General features: G+C 38.3%; 1 long non-coding RNA gene across 3 annotated transcripts; it reads right to left on the reverse strand.

Annotated features, from left to right (window-relative positions):
- Nucleotides 1–1,080: 1,080 nt before the first annotated feature.
- LOC108132095 (uncharacterized) lies at nt 1,081–16,389 on the reverse strand. 3 transcript variants are annotated; one of them, XR_011442749.1, is made up of 4 exons: nt 16,252–16,389; nt 15,911–16,185; nt 1,534–1,786; nt 1,081–1,478 (listed from the first exon to the last, which is right to left on the reverse strand). It is a non-coding gene; the product is annotated as an uncharacterized lncRNA (long non-coding RNA). The 3 variants fall into 3 exon arrangements; XR_011442750.1 differs by lacking the exon at nt 1,534–1,786 and having other exon boundaries at nt 1,104–1,478; XR_001773678.3 differs by lacking the exons at nt 1,081–1,478; nt 1,534–1,786 and having other exon boundaries at nt 15,446–16,185.
- Between the last annotated feature and the right edge of the window lie 3,053 nt (nt 16,390–19,442).

Consider the following 19,442-nt stretch of genomic DNA (forward strand, 5'->3'; position numbering starts at 1 on the left):
GAACCCGCTGTAAAAATGTCTATAAGTGCAGGTTCTACGGCATTTTTGCAGGCCGCGTCGTGGAACCCGCTCTCAAAAGTTTTTATTTTTTCCGTCGTGGAACCCGCTGTATAATGAAAACATTTGAGAGCGGGTTCCACGACAAACGCCTGGCAGATGAGATAGGGAGAGAGAGAATTCTATTTTTAGATCGTAACATCTTTGGAACGATGAAAGTTTGAAACGATGTAAGAGTAAAGAGATCAGAAATATCTTTTACTATCCTTACTCGTCAACTCTGTTTTTGGCATAGACTCTAGCGTCTCCTTTAACACCAATTTTAAGTATCATAAAATCAACTTCGAGGGTAGCCTAGATGGATAGTGCGCGGTCCTTATTCTTGGGGTCCTGGGTTCGACTTCATTAGCGGGCGGTTGTTTCGATTTTGATAAAGTTTTAGTTTTATGATTATTTTTATATTTACTTTTATTTTTTTTATTATTTTTTTTGTTAATTGCATTCTATGGTACTACAGTTGTAAAAATAAGTGACGGACGTGTCGGATGACGAAATACCGGAAGGACTCCCTTGAAATTTTATTAGCATTTTATTAGCGGGACATAATGAAGAATTAAACAATTTTACAATTGTAAAATTAAAGAAAAATATTACAATAAAAAAAAAAAAAAATTATAATAATTATAAAAGAAAGAAAATGTTCAAAGTCCTAACGAGGATTTGAACACAGAAAAATCACACATAGAGTAACTACTCTATGCATTACGCTACCATCCTGTCTTGATCTGCATTGATCAAAAATACAATTTGTTCCACCAACTACCACATCGGCGCATCGAAAACAGAAACGCGAAATTGAAATTGAAATTTGGAAGCCAAAACATTTTTACTCCGTCGTGCGAGCAGTCACACATACACACATAGGCTCACATTTTTGTTGACGGGTACATGTAAAGAGTTCTAAAAATAGAATCGTATGCATGTGCGTTCCCCCCTCACCAACAAGCTCGACGCAAAAAGTTGACCGTTTTGGGCCCTGATGTCCCATCTATGTACTTTATAATCTTTGGTATTAGGAATGAATAATATAAAGTAAAATCAAGGTAAATTACTTTACCCTTTGCCCTAAGATGTTGAATTGGAAATACATTTTTACTGTATTATGAATAATTAGCCGAACGTTAAAGTCTATTTGAAATTTTTACTCTAAATATCGCAATACTCTTGGGCTTCCAGCTATAAACTAACGCAACATTGGGGTTTCTCAATTACTGGTGCAACACCTGAGTGTTATCTACTGTCCAGACGGTTCAGCTTGTGACATCTGGCTCGATTAAGGACGTTACACAACGGTCGGCATGTGACACAGCAGAGTTCGCCGTTCGTCGAATCCATGTAATAAGTCCCCCAAGTCTCCAATCAGTTGATCCAATATTTGACAGTTTTTACAGCAGATTCGCACAGCATACCAAAATGCGGAGCTAAAGGGGGAATAAATGACGTTGGATTATCCGACCAAATGTGTTTCATACTAACTTTTTCAATAAAAAAAAACCGAAAGCTGCACCAATCGCATTTAATGTTGGTCCTAGTCGATAGCAGAAAGTCATTCTTTCGACTGGGAAAGTACTTTGAACCACCTGTTTCACATCATAGTACGAAGATTGGATGAGCAGAAACATTGCACGCAGCTCAAAAGTACCTTTACTCCTTTTGAGGACTGAGAAGCAGCTGAGAGCCACTCATTGGGGTGGGCACCCCGGGACAATATATTCGAGGGATTGAAAGACTTGGGGAAATACCAATAAAACAAAAATAGTATTTTTGTTAAATTTATCGCCGCCAGAATGATGTATAAATACTTATAATCTATATGTCGGCGCACACTAAGAGGGTGTGGATGTTGGTATGAGTGTATGGGTATGCTGTCGTGGGAATTTCACCAGATGCTTTATTTTATCAGTATAGGAATATTGCATCAGCCACTAATTGTGCTGTGATTGGTATGTATGTTGTCGCTTTAAGAAGCGTCGTTTTAGCAGGGCGACAGAGTAGTGTCGCTGTCGCCGAGTATGGTTCGGTGGTAAGCATAGAAAGAAGAAGGGACGACGCAGGCAGTTGCGTATAGATCGTCTAGTGTGCGAAACCGAAACTCGCTGAGCGATTACGATGTCGGAAAGCAACGGTGCTGCAACATATACATAAGTTTTGGGCTAAGCAGTCATAAACAAAACCACTTGAAATAATCAAAATTCACGTAGCGTTATAAGATTGATTTAGTGTCTCTCAACCAATTTATTCTGAAATTTGTTGTTCTTTTTAGCGTAGTCCAATTAAATAGAAAACTACAAAGTTTTAAAAGAATATCTCACAAAGAAAATACGAGTGAAAAAAAATCTTAGCCCTCGCCGAAAAGGGTCAAGTTTTGAAACTACATTTTTATACCCTTGCAGAGGTTATTATAATTTTGTCCAAAAGTGTGCAACGCAGTAAAGGAGACATCTCCGACCCTATAAAGTATGTATATTCTTGATCAGGACCAAGTCAAAACTATATAAGTCATATATAAGTCAAAACGGCCGGGATAAGCCGACTATATCCTAACTACAGGGTGGGCCATTTAAAGTTGACCCACTCGATTCTTAAAACAAAATCAAAGAAAGGGGACAATTTTTTTTTATTCCAAAAATCATTTATTTTGGTCCAAGGAGATTTTTTACAAATTATTATTAAAAATGATATCACGTAAATGGGCACCTTTAGCTCTAACAGCCGAATGCATTCTTTTTTCAGCATTTTCCATGACTGCCTTATCGAGCAATGATAACCGAATTTCTGATGCCTATTATTCGTGAAAATGTCATGGATAACTTCTGGTTTCAACAGGACGGGGCAACTTGCCATACAGCTAGAGCAACAATCGATTTATTGCGAACATTGTTCCCTGGGCGGTTGATATCGAAAAGTGGTTATTTTGACTGGCCCCCAACATCACCAGATTTGACGGCACCAGACTTTTATTTGTGGGGTTATTTGAAATCCAAGGTATACGCTAATAAGCCAAAAACCTTAAGTCAACTAAAAGACAACATTAGACGTGAAATAGCCGCCATATCGTCTGAAACATTGACCAAAGTCATGGAAACGGCTGAAAAAAGAATACATTCGGCTGTCAGAGCTCATTTACGTGATATCATTTTTAATAATAATTTGTAAAAAATCTCCTTGGAATAAAATAAATGATTTTTGGAATAAAAAAAAAATTGTCCACTTTTTTTGATTTTGTTTTAAGAATCAAGTGGGTCAACTTTAAATGGCCCACCCTGTATATCCTATAGCTGCCATATAACTGATTGATCGGTAATGATATAACTTTGGTGTTTTTAGAGTTCAAATTTTACACGAGAGCTACTTTTGGCAAAATATAGCTATAGCTGCCATGTAACTGAACGATCGGAAGTGACCCAACTTTTGTGTTTTTGAAGATAGAAAGCTGGAAATTGGTACAGATTTTATTTTTGGTTAGTTAATTCGATCTACCAAATTTCATTTCTACCAAGTTATATCCTTTGACAATATCAACCATACTATGCTGAAATCGGAGAAGTCCAATAACACAATAGAAGCCATATCATGCTGATCCCAGCATTCCGGGGCGGCATGTACGGGCTTTATTTATCTTTTCGAGATATCGCTCCATCTTTAGCGCGCTTAGAATCCACCCAGATTTCTCCCTTTAATCTTCGCAAAGTTATACTTCTCTTTCTCTCCCCTTGTAAAGTAGTTCATTAAGAAGAGTCGTAGTGTTAAACCCTCAACATATTAGAAGTCTTCGGGAAGGGTTTTGGTTTAATTCAATGGTTTTATTTTATTTAAATTTCATCCGGTGCAACAATGGTGCCGCGTCCAGCAACTGCCGTGGATCGTTTCCGTTCTGTCTTATTATTTCTTATCAACTAAGTAAGGTCTAAGTCTCGTAGATGTTTATGTATTCCTATGCATATATTTATGCTCGCTTAGTATAGAGCGCGCAGAAAAATTAATATGCACTTTAGTTCATATACTTCAGGTCTGCATGTAACAGTTTATCCTGACACTTTCAACTTCCTCGGATTTCGTCCACTTGGTCAAAGAACTCGTATATTTATCGTTTGATTATTTATATGCAACAATATATGAAGTACAGTGCGCATTCGATATATGTGCATAATACATCTCCCTTCTTTTCAAAAATAACGTAATTACATGAAGTTATTTTTATACAATAGTAGTTTTGAAAGAAACGTCTTAAAATTTGTTTTTGTATATTGTTATATAGGTTTTTTTTTCTATGCATGCCTCTGCTTGGTGAATTTATGATATAAGATAAAGTAGAATTAAAATACAATTCAATGAATCGTCTTAATAATTGCAAAAAGCTACAAAATGTCTAGCGCTGTCCGTATTGTGAGGTAATTCATGATTATGTCATATTTCTTGTCATCTGGAAGCATTCCTTGATCGAGAATAGTCACCCCATGCGTAAAAAATTATCATTTTTCTGGATGTAACTTTAGATTGTATTTCCTGCATTTCACAAAATCATCTGCTTAGTTTTTAAGCATATGTTCGGAACAACCTTAAGTCATCCATATAAAGGAATACTTGTGAAGATTCTAATCTGGAGAATGCTATAGTCATCATCCTCTGGAATGAACTTGGCGCTAGTTTGGCGAATCTGGCGCAATCGCGCCAAGCGATATGAACCATTGCTTGTTGAACCACAGCGATATGAACCATTGATTGATTGCTTGTGGAGTTCAATTTGATGAAAACCAGACATTATATCTAGGCATGAAAAGTATTTTGCTCTTCCTCTTCCGTTGATCTAAATATCATCAATTCTAGGTAGCGGGAATTTATCCGACAACAGTTTTTTTTTTATTAATTTGGATAGTAAATTACTAATCGGAAATAGTTTGAACTATTTTGCAGTTTAAAATATTTCATATTTTATTTTTTTTATATTTATTATTTGATCAGTACTGGTCGTATTAAGTAATCGGATAATTGCATTTTTGGTAGTTGCAACTGTGTTTGCAACATAAATGCCATTTTGAATTTCCTGGTTTAAAATAAGTACACTATATTCATCTGATGATAGGTGCTTTTTTCGGACGACTTGGGATCTTGCTGGCAGAATTATGAAACTGTTACTTGAAGTGCATGTTATTGGATCTTAAATCGGATAATTTAAATTTTTTGGTCTAATTATAAGCCAGTCTTCTGATGGATTGATACATTTTTCCCACTTAATTTTTCAGTTATGTCGATATAAACCGTGTGCCATTCACTTTTGGAATTGGATGTAACTCGGCTTGTATCTTCCCCGATGAACCCTTAACAGTTTTACATGTAATGCAACTATTGACAAACTTCCTAACATATTTATTCATCTTAGCAAACCAATAGTATTGAATAGTAGTATAAATGTACCAATAATAGTATAAATGCATAATGGACTCGTGCACTTGATTTATTACTGACCATCGAAATGCATGGGGTACTATTGGCAGTAGGGATGTCGGAAATATATCAAAATATCAATATATCGATATATTTTCTCTTAAAAAAAATATTATTTTCGGAATATTTTTTGGGCAAAAATAGTCGATAATAATATTTTTGAGTTGGTATTTCCGATATTTTATGTTTGGTCACTCTTAAGCCAGAAATTGGCATTAAGTTATCTTATCACGCCTGGAAGTTCGGTTCCATCTGAACGGTTGGCTTCTGCCATTAAATATATTGTCTGTGACTCCCGTAGTCGAATGACAGACCAGCATATAACCGAAAGAGTTTTTTTTAAATTATTGAAGAAAGATTTTTTTTGTAATTAAGAGTAATTAGGATCATTAAATAAGTGAATTAGGTAATTAGCATTATTTAGTACATATTCCATGAATTAATTAAGTTTTAAAGAACTTTTTTTTTATATTAATTTTTTTTATAAATAAATTTGAATACAATGTCCTTAATAATTTTGTTATTTTTTATTTCAATGAACGTTAATAAAAGTTGCTTGAGAGTGGGTATAAATATTTGTTGTTTTTCAATTCACTTATTAAATAAAAAATAGCTCTTATTTGCAGTTCATGGCGGATGAAAACACATATTAAAACCTTTTTTTAAATTTACAAATAACCTTTTTTCAATTTTAGCTGACCATAAAATATATCAAAAATACTCGATATATCGATTTTTTTTTGTGATATTTCTTAATATTATCGTTTGATATTTTTTTCACAGCAAATATCATCAATACGATAATTTTTCAAAAACCAACAACCCTAATTGGCAGACAACGGGTTCTTCCATTTCTCTGAACTTTACGAAACAAGATACATTTTCTCAACTCATAAGTCTGTGCAACATCATCTGTCAACTCTTTAGAGTTAAGTTTGTTAATGATATCAGTAATTTCAGAATCCTGGCGCTGTTCAGCAGCAATCCAGTCACTTGAGATTTCTGCCAAGCTTACACGCTTTTTAGGGACTAACGACTTTTCAACTTTGCTGGCTTTCTGAATATGATTTCTCGATAAAAAATCCACATGCGCCATGCGCTTTCCTTCTTTATATTCTATTGTAAGTTGGAACGGCTGCAAATACGCCCACCAACGATGCACTCTTGGTGTTAGATAAATTTTTGTCCGCGATGATTTAAGAGAATTGCAATCAGTATACACTACGAACGTATGACCAACTAAATAATGACGGAACTGTTTAACGGATTCTACCACTGCCAAGGTTTCTAATTCGTATGAATGGTATCTAGACTCTGCAGAGTTTATAAGTAGTTTTATTAAAATACTCCATTACATGGGGACTACCATTGATTCGATGCATTAATATTGCTCCATAATCGTAAGAGCTTGCATCTGTGTGTAATTCTATTGGATGTTGCGGATCAAAAATAACAAGTACAGGCTCATATACAAGAAAAGCAATAATATTTTTTCTAATACTTTTAACTCGTTATTATCGGTTTCATAATCTGTGAGAACCGAGGCACGAATTTTCGAAAATAAGACGCCAATCCAATAAACTGTCTTACGCTACGAACTGTAGTGTATTTATTTATATAATTTTTCGCGGATAGACCTTAACTCTCCAGCTCGTACCTCATACTCCAAGTATTGTACAGTAGTTTCTAAAAATCCACATTTTGCTATGTTAAAAGTGAATCCCGCTGCAGTCAATACATTTTACAGACGTTTACAGACGTTTACAGACGTTTACAGGTGTCAAGATGATTTCGTATCCTGGACTAAGGATTTCCCTACCAATTACAATATCATTTGTGAGATGCTTATCTGCTATGACGTGAAACAGTATTTCTACAATATTTCCATTAATAATACATTTAGATAGTTTTTGTAGCTTACTGGAAATCCCAGACATCAAATTCTGGGATTTGCAACACTACTTCGAATAAGCGAACATTCAGCTACAGAGTCGAAACAAATAGGAAAGATCTCACCCTGATGTGTCAAAACTCCTTTTGGCTCAGCCACAAAACATTGATGACATTTATTCTCAGTAAGTGCTCCAGGTTTAGCTGCATTGTTCGTGCACCGATTCGCAAGATGCCCAAATTGTCCACACCGGTAACAGGTCACATTCTGTAAATCGCAATGCTGTTTATTTTTCGATCCAGACCGCTTTAATTTACACTCCGCCATTTAATGTCCTGGTTTCTTGCATAAGTGACACACAATTTTGTTTCAGTTCCATTTGGAGTTGACTTCTAGTTTGTACATTTGACGAAAACACCATACGCTGCAAACGGTTCTCAAAATCGACCATATGCGCAAGTATAGTGGATACAGCTATTTCCTCGACGTTCATATTGCGCCATTTTGTGGTCAATAACGTCACCATACGGCTTGGGTACACTGCAGGGCACTCATTGTGGGCTGGACGGCAATTCAGCAGATTCAGGAACATAGCTGCCGGCGTTTCCTTAATCTCGAAGCGCTGTATAAATAGTTCTTTAAACTGCTCCCAATTAATGCCAGGATAGCAGACTGCTCCCAAGCCACGCTGAAGCACTGCCCTGCATGCAACTACTCAACATCATGATAAGTGCGCTGCCATCAATCTTCTTATCGTCCATGAAAATGCTTGCCGTTGCACACCATTGAGTCGCATCCACTCCAGTTACATCTGGGTTAAATTTTGGCAAAACCACTTGATTTTGTGGACGCACAGACGCTTGCATAGCTTTACACCAGGGGTGCCCAGGCTCATTGCTCTCGTTGCTCCTTTGTTGTTGGAATTGCTCTTTCATATGGGAAATGAAATGTCATTTACCTTGTTGCTCCCAGCATATGCAAAGCCCAAATACTAAAACAATTTTTCGTGTTTTCCCTATTCTCCTCAATCTTGCTAATCCGAATGTATATAATGATATTTATTTGAAACTCCTTGTAAATGTTACTATAATTTTATTTTTCAGTGCATCGACATGAAAAAAATGGTGTAAATGTATTGGTGATTTTTTGCATTGGATTGGAGTTTGCTCTGCCGTATGCTGAGCTTGGGCACCCCTCCTTTACACATTTTGACGAAATTGCGATTTTGTAGTTCCATCATGGTACGCCACTGATCTTCACAAAATGCAGGAGTTGACACTGATCCCACTTCTGATGTCGGTTTCAAATTATGATTTTCCATATTTTGAACGGATTGTATACGGCGATCGTGCCACTGCCAACTTGAGACTCCTCCAGCAATTCTAGTTTACCGAAAATGTCCTCCAGAAAAGCTACAACGAACATACTTGTATCTCTGTCTCTCGCAGTGGCTCAAGCATACACGCACAAAAATTGTAGTGCCTATCTAACTTTGGTGATTTTAGAGTTAGAGAGTTCAAAAATGACATGAGAGTCATTTTTGGCAAAACATTACGATCTACCAAATTTTATAACGATCGGCTGACTATATCTTATAGCTGCCATATAACTGAACGATCGAAAATGCTTTTTGGTAGATATACCAACTTTGGTATTTGTGAAGATAGAAGTTTGGGACTTTTTTTAGATTTTATATTATAATAAATTGGGTTATATTATCATATACACATAAGGATCGGCCAACTATATCCGATGTTTGCGATATATATCCGGTTTTAACTCCCGGTATCCCCCGGTTTAACTCCTCCGGGTATATCAACTTCGGCTCCGCCCGAAGTTAGCTTTCCTTTCTTGTTTTTCTTGAATCTTCTCTTTGCGAGACTACAAGAGGTTTTTCAAATCTTATATTTTTAACTGAACTAACAGTCATATTGACTGATATAGAGATAGACGGCCCTAAAAATCGATTGCTGGGTTGGGAGGTCGTTGCGTCTCAGGCGGGATATGCTAGAAACCCGAGTCAATCCCCGACCGAGAAAATTTGGGTGCGAAGACAGTTTTTCTTTGTATGACTCTTTTTGCTTCTGGATTTTGTCTTTCACTGCGAGGATGCCCAGATCCCGGTGGATGTTTTCGTTGCGAACATACCAAGGTGCCCCAATGATAGTTCTCAAGATTTTTGATTGTGCGCGCTGTATGATGTCTATGTTGCTGTACAGTAGTAACTTGTAGTCCAGGCACAGTGACGATCGTGAGTTTATGATCCAGTTGAGGCTTCTGGCATTCAGTTTTAGGTGCATCTTCTTGCATTCGATGTGCTTACGTAAGGTAAGTCGTCTATCAAAGTGGACGCCAAGGAACGTTATTTTATGAACGTTAGGGCATGTTTGTCTATTAAGAGTAAACGTTATATGTTTACACTTTTGTTCGTTTATTTTAATGCGCCAGTACGACAGCCACCTTTCTACTACTATTAGATGATTAGCCAGTTGGATTGTAGCCTGCGTTGGGCATCTGGAGCAACTAAGGATAGCGGTATCGTCGGCGAACGTTGACGTTGTTAGTTGTGCGCTCGTAGGAATATCCGCAGTATACAAAACATATAGACACGGGCCGAGTGTGCTTCCTTGTGGAACTCCAGCTTCGATGATGTAGTCGCCCGAAGTAGGTGCGTTTCATCTCACTGAGAATACACTATTGTAGGGGTATGATTTCAGTAGCTTGTGGGTGTATATTGGCAAATGCGTTTTAATTTTGTGCATGAGTCCAATGAGCCAAACGAAACGAAAGCTTGAGATAGGTCGAGGAAAATAGCGCTGCAGTATTCTCGCTGTTCAAAGTCTGACAGTATTTCGGATGTTAATCTGTTCACTTGATAGTTTCGTTGTTTCTTCGGAAGCCACATTGGAGTGCCGGGATAATATTGCAAGCTTTCAGATGTGGTATTATGCAAGTTAACAAGCATCAAACAATATAGACAAACAAGATAGAAGGCTTATTGGATGGATTTCTTCCACTTTTTTGGGAAAAGGCCAATGGTAATGATTCCATTAAATAGTTTCCAGACGACCTTTATAGCGCATTTTGGAAGTTTGATCAGCATCTTTGGCGTCAATAGGTCATCACCGGGAGCTTTTTTGGTTTTAGCCCTCTTATCACTTTTCGATTTCGTTCTGCCGGAATGAAGGTGCGGCTGGCTGAGAGGAGGACTCTGGCTGAATTACTGGCAGGAGGAATGAATTTGAGGCTGGGTTTGGCTGAAAAATACTTTGGAGATGTGTGGCGAATGTTTCAGCTCGGTCTTCGTCGCTGCGAGCCCAGTATTCCAAAGAGTTTCTTATCAGGGTGGTCCTTTCAATTGGGGCGCTAAGATTTGGGTGGGCCCTCCACAGGGGATACTTTGTGCTTGTTGGCGAGAGATTCTGGATATACCTCAGCTGTGCATTTTCTTCCTGTTGGTGAAGAGCCTGGTCTAGTGATCGGGTTTCTTCGTTGTTGTTTTGAAGCTGGTGATCTACTGTTTTGCCAATTTCCCGCACGAGCTGTTGGAAAGGTCGATCTTCCCATGAGGAGGAAAGGATTTGGTTGCCGCAACGAATACTTCTTCCAGGGCGCTCGTAGTGTAGTCGATTTCCGATTCCATGTTAAACTCCGGGGTGAGTTCTATGTGGGCACTTACGTACTTTTTGCATTTTTTTGAAGAAGAAGAAGCGTTAGAAGCACAGGCGAGTGGTCTGCTGATAAGTACGAGACTGCTTGGCAAAAAACAAAAACTTAAAAGCAATCGGCGTTTTAAGTGACTCCGACTGATAAATACTCTGACACTTTCTCAGTATATTGATTTTTAATGATTCGTAAAAATATATATACAGAAAACATTTTACTACTAACACTTAATCTTATTCCTAAATAAATTAAAAACGTATGCTGAAATAATAAAAAATATAATATAAAAAATAATATAATTTCTTTCGTCATTTCATTAAATAACGAATACCCGAATTTTGTTAGGGTGGCAAGCCTGAAAAGTAAGAAAAATCCAAATTTTGTGCGCTGGCTTCGAAACGAAATCGCACGCACACATACACCCATGTATGTGAATGTGTGGCACGCATACATACGAAGATCAACCGAAGCGCAGGCCAACCTTCTTCATCGCGCTCCGTTTAGAGACTGAGAAACAGAAAACATTTAATGCGAGAATGAGCGTAAGATGAACGAACGATGAGCGTAAGAGAGCGTAAGAAATCCGCTCTGGGGCCTGCTGGGGCCTGTCGCAAGAAATTTTCGCGTCCATTTTCGTTGTATGAAATGGGTTGTCTATATGCTGTATGGTTAGTGGTAACACTAACCCTAACGGGCTCGTGCGAAACAAATGATCAATAAATATTATTTGTAAAACCCACACACAAATTATCTATTATTAACTTATACGGACCAGTCTGGGGTACACCTAAACAACTCCTTATCCCAACAAACAAGCGAGACAAGGTTAGGCCAGTTCGTGAAAAGTCTTAGTCTTAGAAGGGGTTTGCACAGAGCCCTGGCGCAGTATTTTAGCACACAGCCTGGTACTCCACCAGGGCCTGGCGAATACATGTGGATCAGGATCAGATACAAAACATAAGTCTAAAAGCCGACCTAGCGAATTTCTAACATAATTGATCTGACCTAGGGACATGCCAAACATGCCCGCGGTGAAGTCATGGTATAGTTATAAGTGACAAAGATGGTGAGTTACCGACGTTGGACCACTTTAATTCTGGGATATTAAAGTCGCCCACCGCTACGAGTTGGTCACGATCCGTCATAAGATTAGAGACGTATCGAATGGCGGACAAATGCTGCCAATATGTGGGCGGTTCAGACATAGGAAGTATATATGAACATGTCATGTATTAAGCTTTCACGGACATAGTGATTTTAACACAAATAAATTCTATGTCACCAAACTCTTGGGATTTCACCTCTTCAGAAGCAAGAGTAGAATTTACCGAAATGAGGACTCCACCCCCCCCCCCCCTTCGCTGAGGTCGATCCCGTCTAAGCCGCAAATTAGATTGCGAGGTATGTTTTTTGTCACCGCAAAATCAATAAGGTCTGGGAGCTTGCGTGAGTCTGTTGGCCAGTATGTTGCACTTCCAGAGGAAACATAGTCCTGTTTATTCTTCACATTTTAATTGCATTGTACAGTTGCCTTTCTTTGGGAATCTGGCGTATGTTATGGTAGTCTCCTGCGGCTAGAAAACGATCTCCAAGTTAATTGTAGAAGTCCATAATTGTCCTTCCAAGATTGAGAAACGAAGGCAGTAAACGGCAGCGATTGAAAGGATTCCGTTGCTTGACTGAATTTGTATCGATGTGGCCTCGATGTATCGATTCCATCCGGACGATCTGTGTAACATAACGTCAATATGGTGTTCGTTCAAGAATTGTGAAAATTCTAGTTTGATATTGATATTTGTAAAGTCTGCTTAGATTATTTAGACTGTTGTGCTATATGCAGCTGTATCACCATGTTTTGCTTTTGAACAAGTGTTTGCATGGTCGTTTTCATGAATGACATAAGCTCCATCATACTTTGTTGGAGCTGTGTTTTGCTGTGTGGCTGTTCTGGGGCCTTTTGAGCGCCTTGAGAGTTAGACTGAATTGGAATTTCCCTTCCAGATCGTAGAGCGTCGGCATAGGAGAAGCCGTTGGTGGTGTTAAGTGGACCGAATGGGGACCTCGCAGCTTTGGCGACGTAGTTTCTGGCGTAGTTTTTGACGCAATGTACGCATTCTGTGAATTTCGGTAGCGTGTTGCGGTTGCTTGACGCTTGCGAATCTTTAAATCCTTGTACACTATACATCCTCTATAGTTTACCGTAAGGTTACCTCCGCAGTTTCCACATTTCTTCACGGAACTGTCCTTGCTTGTAGTGCAGTAAGCGGAGTTGTGGGAGTCCCCGCAGACTACGCAGACAGCCCGAAGTGTGCCGTATGACCTGGTATGTCCATACTCTTGACAATAAATATCAAGAGTCATTGCACTGTACCGTTGCGTTTATGTGGCTCTGCGACAGTGATTTTTCGATGCAAAAGATATTGCAGCTTGTAGATTTTGTGGACTTCGTTCTTTTTCAGCGACCTTCTTTCTGGCTTAAGCTCGAACTTGAAAAAGGGTTGTGGCTTTTTATCTTTATTTAGAATGTTAATAACATTCTTGGCGGGGAAGCCCTTTTCTTTAAGGGCGGTTTTTATTTCCGCGGAGGTAACATCTTCCCTTTACTACCACTCGTACTTTTACTTTAATTTTACCCTTACTGCTTTTCAGCTGGTACGTGTAATAGTTTTTCTGAGCAATGTCCAGATATTTAGACACGATTCTGAAGTGCTCTTCAGTCTTGGTTTGAACCTTTGTTTCATGGATGTTCCCTTTTGTAAGCGGGACAACATGAAAGTTGTCACCGTTCCCGATCAACGCCGCAATTCGGTTGACCAGGGCACTCGAGCTTTTCTCCCTGATATAGATTGGAGGGGGCTTGGGTTTGTTTGCGGTGTCTCGGACTGATTGGTTTTCCTCAACCTCCGACGGTAGGGAAAATCTTTTACTACTGGATCTGCCTGGTTATTCGTCGATTTTCTGAAAGCGATTAATTGTTTTTTTTTTACTTGCCGGATTACTCTGCGGGCTAAGCTTGCGCTTCATTTGGGTGTAGAGATCCATTCCAGTCTGTGTTGACGGGGCCGCTTGGGCACTTTCCAAAGTTGTTGTTTTTGCACTCGCTGTAGTCGTTGAAATCGCGGTACCTTGAATTGCAGTGGTTGTCGCTGTGATTGCAGAAATTGAAGCACTGCTAATTGTTGTTGCGAATTTTGTTTCTGATATTGAAGGGAGGCTTTACACTGCGAACTCCATGACGCGGGAGTTGGAGTGTGCAAAGCGGGTGAGCAAGACCGTGCCCTTTGGGTTTCAGCGGTCAGTTGAGCCGCTATTTTTTTTTTGCTTGCAGGGTTACTCTGCGGACTAAGCTTGCGCTTAGTTTGGATGTAGCGATCCGTTCCAGTCTGTGTGGCCGGGCCGCTTTGGCACTTTCCAAAGTTTTTGTTTTTGTACTCGCTGTAGTCGTTGAAGTCGCGGTACCTTGAATTGCCATCTGAATGAATAGCGTCACGCAAGGGTATATAGTCCTCATATTGTAGCTTTGCCTGATTGAATCGGATGAACGCTAAACGTTCGGTCTCAACTTTGACATGTCGAAAGCGAATTTTTGAAATAGCCGACGGCACCTCAGAGTGACACTCTATTCTTGTGTACGAATCATCATACGATACGCATAATAATTCATTGCGCTTAGATTTTAATTTGTTGATACTCCTGAAAATGCAAAATGAAATGAATTATTAATGGAAACCAATAATAGCAATAATTAGTGTGTGAATATTGTACCTCTAATTGGTACAAAATGGTAGAAAATGGATCGACCATTTTCAATGTGATGTCGTATCCGTCTTGCTCTTGCCAATTGGATATCAATATCAATCCAAGGATTGGATATTGTAACGCATCGTACAAACCATGTATCTCGTTTAACAATTCATGATATTGCTTCTCCGCTGAACGACAATGTCTCGCGATTCGGTTGGATTGCCAACAATAATATCAGCAACATCATTAACAGTGGGTGCATTGAATCTTTGCACATGTTCACCTGTTGAGGTAAAATCCGCTCTTATGACTAAAATGTGCGTATCAGATGGCATTCGTTTCAATTCCGTTTTTAACATATTAGCCACAGCGTTATTACCGTAAATAAATTCTTGCAAATGTACAACAACAAATCGTCTCTTTAAATGTTGTGTTCCCTGTATATTGCATCGCACATTTAGCTGATCCACCGTCGACGAATTGAAATATATTTGCAGAACTTGATGCGATGCAACTGGTGTTGGCACAATTGAACCATGCATATGATACCTATTTTTCCTTGTATTTGTAATTGCAAACAATCATTTGTTGAAGAATACGGTGTAACTTCTGTTCTAGTGATGGTGTAGTGTGTGGTCGTACTTCCGCTTAGAAACTGATTTTATTTGGTGAAGTTCTCTTATAAGTAGGATACATGAAAACTAAACCTATTTAAAACTACTTATCAACGCACTGCACCTGACATGCTATGCGACCCTTTCTCAAGTGCGACAAGCGCACCATTTATGTCTTTACATGTGTTAGGCTGCAGGGGATCGGTTTTAGACCATGCTGTTTGTCTCGTATTTCCAAGGGTCCGATCCCTTGAAACTCTATCCTTGGAATTTATACCTACAGTTGTGTTTAATGCTTGAACAGTAGTTGTTATGTGTTGCAATTCATTGTGTTGGTTTGAGTAATTGGTTTTGTGTGCTGTATCTTTATGTTGAAGTTGTGTGTAGTATCTTTGTGTATCTTTCCATCAAACAATGTTTTCAGTGGCTGTGTGGTGTAAGTAAGAGACCCAGTTTGACTTTTCCACTTGCGCAGCACAATCCCGCCGTTTACCTTTTGAACTTTAACGCATTGCAATATCGGCATATAGTCGTCATTGGTCCAATATTTTTATTTTCATCATCACAGGAGTTCGCAGTGGGATCATATTGGAATGCCAAGCGATTGTATGAGGCCAATGATCTTCGTGTGTCCACGCGTTGCTTCAATCTAGCATTTTCTCTTATAACAGTTCGTCTTTCTTTTCTTAAGTTGTGTAAATACACTCCTTGCTGGCTTACATGTCTTGGGCAGCCGATGTTCAAACGTGGTCCACTAGGCATTTTGGACTATGGAAAGAGTGGTAAATTTCACCATAATTGCACGATCCACATAATTTACACAGTTCAACTTACCACCTTAATAACAAATGACTGCTGTTTAAATTGATTAAAAATACACGTGACTGATTTGATGTTTTCCAATTGAAATATTACAAAAAAAATTTTTTTTTTTCAAATTTTTTGTACAATCTGACAGAAAGCACAATGTTGGTTTGTCACATGAAATCAGCAGAGAACAGTTAGTAGCTGTCAAACAATGTTTTACGCGCCTGTGCCCTCTACTTAAAATATTGGTTTGTAGTATGATAAGTTAAATCTTGCGCCGCCTGGCCCCTTTCCCACGAATGCAAAACCGTGTAAATCGGTCAAGCCGTTTTCATGTGATGTCGTGACAACGGAAACGGGTTTCATTGTTATATATATAGAAGATAGATCAAAATATATAATTCCAAACACAAAAAACCTTAGTGCAGACTGACTACATTCTACTATACTAGTTTTTCTACATTCATTATTTCGCTGGAAATTGCACCAGCTTATTTGCAATTGTTAATAGATTAACTGAGCTTGTCATTTTATAATTTTTAGTTTATGATCTTTTTATAAGGTTGCCCCAGAATATGTTTGCTTTAAATGACGCTTATGTTTAAACCTTCTTTAAGTTGCCCGGAGATGGTTTAAAACACTTCCGTTCTTTCCAATATTTATTATTCTTGGATATGGCGATCTGACAAATAATAATTATATTTTTACTAGCTTCCCCCGGGTACTGTTTCGTTTTAGGGTCCGTAATAGTATTTTAGTGTTTTAGCGACTGCCCTTGCGATTTATTTATTGACATTGCAAATGCAAGCCGCACTGAAAACTGTACTCGTTTAAAGCTGAATGGCATGTCGTTCGCTATCATACGGATGCGTGGGATTGAAACATTTTCGCCTTTATACTTCCCTTTCAAAATTGTGGCTTCGATGACGTCGTTCAATAACTTCTTCACCGCAAGTCGGGTGCCATTATACAGACGTGGCTGGTGTATGTTCCGTAACATAATAATTACTGATCCAATTTTTAATTGCAGATTATGAGGTGGTAAGCCGGGCAATTTCAGCGATTTTAAAAATTTCTGTTTGTAATTGACAACTTTAACTTCATTGGTAATGGAATTAACGGATTTGCAATTCTTCAATTCGCCAGCTATTTTCTCTTGAATCTGAAAATTCATTTCATTCACAAATTAATTTTATTCACGAATTCATTTCTTTCATTCAAAATTTTTTTCTGCCAATATAACACGTTCGCTTAACCAAACGTGATTTACGTAATTTTGAGCAATGTTTGGAAAAACCATCTCCATGAGTTCGGTCCAGAATGTAATGTATCCAGATGATATATCAACAGCAATAATACCATTACCAATATCGATCAGTTATTGGGAAAACACTTGTCCAGAATGGAGATTCAGTTCATCAACAGGCGTTGAGCGTGGTACCACTGGCAATATTTGTCGAAAATCACCTGCCAATAGTATCATTGCACCACCAAACCGTTTTTTGTTATTTCGTAAATCAGGCATCGAGCGACCTAATGCCTCCAAAGATTTTTTGTGTGTCATTGTACATTCATACCAAATGACCAATCTGGTTTGCTGCAGTACTTTTGCCATCGCAGTATTCCTCGAAAGTCTCATTAATTTGAAGGTTCAACTGCAACTTGAGAGCTGAATGAGCTATTCGACCACCTTTCAACAACGTAGCTGCAATACCTGATGAAGCCAGGCTAATGAAATTCCATTTTGCGATCGAATCGTTGCCAAAATCAGTGATAACAAAAAAGTTTTCCCAGTTGCACCGGGAGCATCTAAAAAATAAAATCCTCCAGATCCATCGTTCACTACTTTCATGAACGTACCGTAGGCGTATTTTGTTGTTGATTTAAAAGGGGAACTGTTCTATCAACCATTTCTCTTAATGTTTCGGAATCGTATTGGGCTTCGCGTCTCAATTCTTGATCAAATGAGTCGTGCATTAGACGATTGCTATTTGTGTTAATACTTTGTTGGTAAGCATCAAGCATATGTCCTCAATTAAAATTCATGTTTCATTGTAAATTTTTTCGTTCATTTGCAAATTTGCATTTAATGTTCTAAGACACATCTGAAGATGAATCTGGTGTGCCATAATGTCGTATATAGGACATCGCATCTTGCGCATATTCACGCATGTATCGCGGACTTTCGACGTATTTTGCTGGGAGAATAGTTGTTCTGCCAACATTCTGTGCGTTTCCATCAGCATTAATGGCATACCGAAGATGAATGTATTCCTCGGAACGGAGTTTTCCCTGGTTCAACCTGATAAATGTCAATCGTTCAGTTTAAACTTTCACATACATATCCACAGAATATTGGTGAAATAGACGCTGACACTTTAAGATGTGATTGTCCTCATTTTGCCGAACCATCAGCCTGTATGAATAATAATTCATTGAACTGACTTTTTTGTTCGTTTCAGCACATGTAAAAAATTTTTTGTGTTAATAATATAAATTTTAAGTAAGTAAACATATATTTTAATGTAGTAAACATATATTGTTAATTTACCTGTAACTGGATTTATCATCTTAATTGAAAAATGATAGCCATCTTCACCCTGTCAAAATAGGATAGGATATCGTAAGGCATCATATGATCGATGTGTTTCAGACACACGCTGAAGTTGATAGTTCCGCCGATGTAAAACAATGCCTCGTTTTCTAAATTTTCTCTTACGACGACAATAGCAATTGTTGGCGCATTAAAACGTCCAGCATGTTTTCTTGCAGGCGGCTGATTATCTGATGGCATGCGGTCTAATGCAGTTGTGAATAATGCAACTATTCATTGTGTTGATGGAAAAATGTTTAATGTTGTTCCACAATGGATCTTTTCACTGAGTTGTTGTGTGCACAACGCTGATCGACTTCTCTTGTTGAATTGCAAAAATTTATAGTTTTCATCAGGCATTGGCAATAAGGAACCTGTTCTATGATATATTTGACCCTGAATCTGCAAGAATATAATTATGTAATATATAGCAAATTGTTTGCCACTATACTTACTTACCTTGAAAGGAGGTCAAAAATGGTCTCGAATTACTTTTGTTGTGCCAAATGACGTCATTTGAAAGCAATTATTGTACTGCTAAATATGAGTCAAAAAATGATTAGAATCTGGCCCATTTCCGGAAACCAATGAATGTAGTGGCTCTGGTGGTGGTACCAATGGCATC

Source organism: Drosophila bipectinata, chromosome 3L, assembly GCF_030179905.1.
Source record: "Drosophila bipectinata strain 14024-0381.07 chromosome 3L, DbipHiC1v2, whole genome shotgun sequence".
In the NCBI taxonomy this organism is placed as follows: domain Eukaryota; kingdom Metazoa; phylum Arthropoda; class Insecta; order Diptera; family Drosophilidae; genus Drosophila; species Drosophila bipectinata.